Source organism: Globicephala melas, chromosome 8, assembly GCF_963455315.2.
Source record: "Globicephala melas chromosome 8, mGloMel1.2, whole genome shotgun sequence".
Lineage (NCBI taxonomy): Eukaryota > Metazoa > Chordata > Mammalia > Artiodactyla > Delphinidae > Globicephala > Globicephala melas.
Genome location: NC_083321.1, coordinates 11960035 through 11966402, shown reverse-complemented (window position 1 = coordinate 11966402; position 6368 = coordinate 11960035).

Genomic DNA, 6368 nt, shown 5'->3' with positions numbered 1-6368 from the left:
CCTCTTCTGTGGGCCCCACTCTCACCCTTGGGCTCCAGGCCTCCCAACAGAGGGTCCCACCTGGGCAATGGGGATGGGAGAGGGGAGAGGCTCTCATTTTTGCTGCTCACCCCTTGAGGCCACAGCCGGGACCAGGTGTCTGGCCCTCCCACTGCTCTAAGACACGTCCTGTTCCCACTAAGACCTCAGTCTCACCTTCACCCCTCGCCTCACCCCTCTGTGCTTCCCAGAACCCCCAGGGCAGTGGTATGAGTCATCCCCTTCTGAAGAGTAGAGCTAATAATAGGAATAACTAGTGGCCACAAGGGCCTCCCAAATGCCAGACACTTTCACACACATTATCTCATTTAATCCTTAGAATAATCCTACGAGGTAGATATTAGCTTCCCTATTTTGAAGACACACTGAGGCTCAGAGAGACTGAGTCGTTTGCCCCAGGCCACCCAGCCAGGAAGCGAGAGAGCTGGGATTTGGACCCACGTCTGCCTAACTCCACTGCCCACACCCCACAAGAAAAGAATGAACCCCCGGGGAGCGTCTGCCCTGCTGCTTCAGTCTCCTCCACCTTGACCGTGATTAGTTTCAGCTTAGTCAAGAGTAAGCCCCATGCTGTCCCCAGGAACGCAGGCAGGCCCCGTTTTAGGGGAGACCAGTAGGACTGGGGTGCGGGGTCTCTCTCTGACTTGGGTGGGTCCCAAATTCAGAAGGGAATAGGAGGCGTAACTGTCAGTGAATTCTTCCTTCCCTCTCCCCAGGCGAGAGAAGAGCCCATTCTCATTTCTCTGGGACCTCCACGTGCTCATACATATTCCAGGCCCCTCACTCCGGGAGCCCCATTAGGCTCCCCCAGGGCGGGACGGGATTCCCCAACCTGGTGCCCTGTTCCAGGAGATCAGCAAGTCTCTTCCAACACGTTGACGGAAAGGTCCGGTGAGACCCAACGCCCCGCGAGCAGCCGGTCAGCAGGCCAGTCCCCGCGGGGCCCTAATGAGGTGGTCGGTTCTCTAATGGCAGAAACCAAAGGGGCTTTAGGAACCATCTCGTCTGATTCTCTTGTTTACAGATGAGCAAACTGAGGCCAGAGAGGGAAAATGACTCGTCCAGTGTCACACAGTTAGTGGCCCAAAGAGAACCAGGTGTCCCGCCACTCAGGGAAGGAGGAAGGAACAGGCAGCTGGGAAGGCTGCTGAGAGCACGCCAAGCCCACCCCGTCTTCCTTTGCCCCGACGCCCCCTCCCCTTCTGGGCTCTTCCACAGTGGAGGCCCAGAAATCTCACCAGGGCAGAGATCAGGAGCAGATCCAGGTTTTATGAAGCCTGAAGCATATGCAACGTGGGCCATCTTTTAGGATTAGAAGAGGCTCAGGCAGGTGAGTGGCCCTGGAGTGTAAGTTTCACTAGCTTCATGGTAAATGCCTTGGAAAGGTTGGCTCGCAGGCCTTAGCAGAGACCAGCTTAACTGTACATGGAGGGCTGGCCCCTCTACAGAAGGCGCAGGGCAGCTTGGGGGGTAGTTCAGGAAGGCCCAACCCCTCTGATCCCCCACCCCAGGGAGAGAAGCGGTGAGATGATGCCACATGAGGCCCATCACCCCTTTCTCCACTCTGCCTTCACCCCCAGCCCCATCCTCAAGAGGATGGGGTAACACCTCCCCACGGGTGGCCTAGGGAATCAGGCAGCATCCAGACATCTGACCAGCAGAGACATCAGTGAAGGCAGTGCTGAGCTCTCCCACCAGGAGCCCCAGTGAATCCAGCTCTCGGGAGGATGGGCTGAGGCTGGGGTCACAGGGATGCTCTCTGAGGAGGAGACAGAGGCAGCTCTGTCCCGCAGGGACCCTTTCCTCCAGACTGGGGTGGTCCTCGTACGGGCGCATCAGCCCGTCCTGAGACTGCCAGCCCATCCCCAGCCTGAGCTCCTGGACGTGTGAGCCCGATGTTGTCTTCCCCGCGGCTGAACTAGGTCACGGCTCCCTGTGCAAGACTTAGGGCTGATCTCAGTAGTAATACCAGTAACTAACTCACCTCCGCTGCGTCACGTGTACTCAGCACGATCACCAACACAATCACGTGACCCCTCACGCCAACCCCGGTAAGCTTGCTATGGTTTGTCGTTAATCCTAGAAATAGAAGAAGAAATTTGCGATGCGTGGACATTTGACCTGAAACCCACGCTCATTCCTAACAGCTCAGCATCAAAGCTGACGTTCGCCAAGCGATGAGTTAAATGTATGACAGGCATTGTTTCATTCAACCCTCATTTTAGAGAAGAGACTGAGGCTGAGTAAGGTTTTAAAACTGAAGTGGTAGAGCTGGGACTTGAACCCAGACCGTTATGACTCCAGAGTCTGGGATCTTGACTGCTGGGCCGTATCTTGAGACAGGACGTTCTCCGATCCTGTCCTGCCTGGGAAAAACTAAGAAACCTGTCGGCACCCTCTTTTCTACATGTGTTAGGCCAAAGCAGATTTTGGTGCAGTAACAAGTTAATTGTGAAATCTCAGGATTTAATACAACAACGTAGGTCAGTCAGCCCCTTCCACCTGGCAGCTATGCCATCTGAGATACATGGACCCCCACGTCACTGTGGCAAGGAAAGTGAGAACTGGAGGATCATGGATGATCATAGGGGATCATATAAAGGCCAGGTCTGGCGTTTATATCACATCCAACCACGTTGCACTGGCCAGACTCAGTATCATGCTGCAGAGCCCAGGTTTATTCCAGAGCAAGGAATACTGGGGAATATAGTCTTCCTAGGTCCCCAGGAAGAGAAAACTGTGAGCACAGCACTCTCTGCTTCATTATCTCCTTTTTAATAGCTTTTCTTCTCCACAACCCCCCGCCCATGCACACTAACAGTTACACACATTTTTCCCTTCTGTGTTCCTCCTCACAAAACCTTGTTCTCGGCAAGTTACCAATCAATCTTCCAGAGGTATTAATAGACAACACACTCAGGAGTTTCTTGTCCTAAGAATATTTGCTTTTTAATCAAGGGCTTCAAGTCTGAAAGGCCTTAAACAGCCAAAGGAAAGAATATATAATGGTTGAAGCTGAGGCCCACTAACAGACAGCACTGGATATTTGAAGGACATCTTTTCTACCCTGGCCTGCCTCAAGCAAGCTTCAGTCTGGAAGGGTCTGAGCACCACCCTACCCCACCCCTTTCTCCTCCCTCCCTCTACCTCTGGCCTTGGCTGGCAGTATATTTGGTTACTGGGATTAGCTAGAGCCCATTCCGCACCAAGGAGATAAGTGGAGGCTGATAAGAGGGGGCTTGCCATTCAGCAATTCCCAGAAATACCAGTCCCAGAGCTACCTGTGCAGAGCTCATCCTTCCCACCCCCCACTGCTTCTGCTTCTTTTAGAAGTACAGCATCAAGATTAGCTTGTTGCAGTACACAGTGCGGGGACGTGGGTAGGGGCCTGACCTCAAGGCAGCTCCCGTTCCATGCCCTTGGGGAGACTGACATGCTGTGATTAGGAGCTCCCTGACCCAATCTCTATCCAAGGCAGATGGATAGAGTCTACTGAGGACAGGCCTCACCTAGAGGCAGTTCCCGGGGCCCAGCACAGGTGAGGTTCATAGCAATGTCAAGGCCCCTCCTCCTGTTGCCAGAGCCCTGCTCATGTTCGAGGGGCTCAACCCTGCTGCTTCACCACCAGCCACTTCCCCTGGGGTTCTCCGATCCTGTCCTGCTCCATCAACTCCAGCATCTTTAGAAACAAAGCACATCTGGCAAAACTGGATTTTCTGTTCCCAAAACTCCACATCTGGTGGGAATGTAAATTGCTACAAGCACTATGGAGAACAGTATGGAGGTTCCTTAAAAAACTAAAAATAGAACTACCATATGACCCAGCAATCCCACTACTGGGCATATACCCTGAGAAAACCATAATTCAAAGACTCACGTACCACAGTGTTCATTGCGGCACTATACAATAGCCAGGACGTGGAAGCAACCTAAGTGTCCATTGACACATGAATGGATGAAGAAGATGTGGCACATATATACCATGGGATATTACTCGGCCATGAAAAGAAACGAAATCGAGTTATTTGTAGTGAGGTGGATGGACCTAGAGTCTGTCATACAGAGTGAAGTAAGTCAGAAAGAGAAAAACAAATACCGTATGCTAACACATATATATGGAATCAAAAAAAAAAAAAGATGTAGACATAGAGAATGGACTTGATGACATGGGGTGGGAGGGGGAAGCTGGGGCTAAGTGAGAGTAGTAGCGACATATATACACTACCGAATGTAAAATAGTTAGCTGGTGGGAAGCAGCCGCATAGCACAGGGAGATCAGCTCAGTGCTTTACGATGACCTAGAGGGGTGGGATAGGGAGGGTGGGAGGGAGGCTCATGAGGGAGGGGATATGGGGACATGTGTATGCATATGACTGAGTCACTTTGGTGTACAACAGAAACTAACGCAGTATTGTGAAGCAAGTAAACGCCAATAAAGATCTATTAAAAAAAAAACTCCACATTTCATCAGATAGCTGTACAGATACACACACACATACATGCACAAAGGTAGACCTGTACACAGATATGCTCAGACACACTGATAGGTACACATACTCCCAAAGATACTGGCCAAAGACACAGCGGTACACACATATGTATGCATATACAGATTCAGGAGTATAAGGTACAAAGCTACACAGATACACACGCTCAAAGATGGACACGGACATACAGGCGTATCCATAAACAGAGATTATAAAACGTGCGCACAACACATAAACACACGCTGACTCACACACAGATTTATGCATATTTACAGATATAGATTCACATACACACAGGTATCCAAAGCCTGACTCTTGTGCACACCAAGATCCATATACACACGGGTATGTGTGCGCCCCCAGAAATACTTGTACATTCTCCCTGTGCCCCATGTAGAACTACACCCCCAAGAAGTCTCTCTTTCTATCCCTCTCTCTCTCTCACAACCCGGGGCTCTCTGTCCTCCGAATACCCAGTTTCCAGTCTGAGTTTCTCGCTTCATCAAGCCCAGATCCTTCCTGGAGCCCAGCCTGGAACAAAGTTAAGAGCAGCAACGGTGTTCTCTCTCAATGTCCCCAGGATCTGAGAAAATGGGAGAAGCAGAGGAGACCTGGGACTGTAGAACCAGTATTGGAGCCACACAGCTACAGATGCCCTGACTTTGGCCCCAAGGCCCTGGGATGAGGGGCTTCCCTGTTGGCGCAGTGGTTAAGAACCCGCCGGCCAATGCAGGGCACACGGGTTCGAGCCCTGGCCTGGGAAGATCCCACATGCCGCAGGGCAACTAAGCCCGTGCGCCACAACTACTGAGCCTGCGTTCTAGAGCTCGTGTGCCACAACTACTGAAGCCCACGCGCCTAGAGCCTGAGAAGCCCGCGCACCGCAATGAAGAGTAGCCCCTGCTCGCTGCAACCAGAGAACGGCCTCGCGCAGCAACGAAGACCCAACTCAGCCAAAAATAAAAGTTAAAAAAAAATAATTGTTTTTTTAAAAAGGCCCTGGGATGAGAGGCAGCTCCCTCCTGAGAATGCGGCCCCTCTAGGGAGGGGGGATAGGCTGGGGACCGGGGAGGTGATGAAGGATTCGGGGCCCAGTGAGGAGGACAGCCACCCTCCTGGGAATGGGGTGGGGAACCATCTCAGAAGAAGTTGGGGCCTCTGAACTCACACACAGGTGGCTGGGAGAGTGGAAAATAGGGGCCATTATCATAAGTGAAAAAGACACAGGTCTCGAGAAGCCGGCTGCCCCGAGAGACCACTTTCTCTTCCCTCCTACGTGGTTACCCCAGGTGGGACCTCAATGGTCCATCCAATTCTTGAATCGGCCACAGAGCCTCCATTTTGGAAAGCCGCCAATCCCACCCCGCCCCGCACACCTTACAGAATCCAAACAGAGCAACAGGGTCAGTTCCCCACCCCCTCACCAAAGGAGTTCTTCCTCCCTGGACCTGGGGCAGGTGGGGCGCGCGGGGTGGGGTGGGGGGAATCCTCAGAGCCGGAACGAAAAGGACCGCCTCCCGGTACGCGCTCCGCCCCCAGGTGGCGCTGCAGACACACCCCGGCGCCCCGCACCCCCCCACACCCCCGCCCCGATCCGGCGCCCTACTCCAACATCTTTTACTTTCCTTAAAGTCCCACTCCACTCCCCACGAAACCGGAGTGAATGCTTCCAGGATTTTCCAACCCAGAGTCCAACTCCTCTGAAGTGCTCAATGAAGAAACAAGAGTCAGGAGATGCTGTTGGAAGTCTGACTTTATGATCCGGAGAGGCTGGGGACAAGTGCCAAGGGTAGGACAGAGGCCACCAGGAGGGCGTGAAGGGAGGATCTCCGTGCCTCTGGC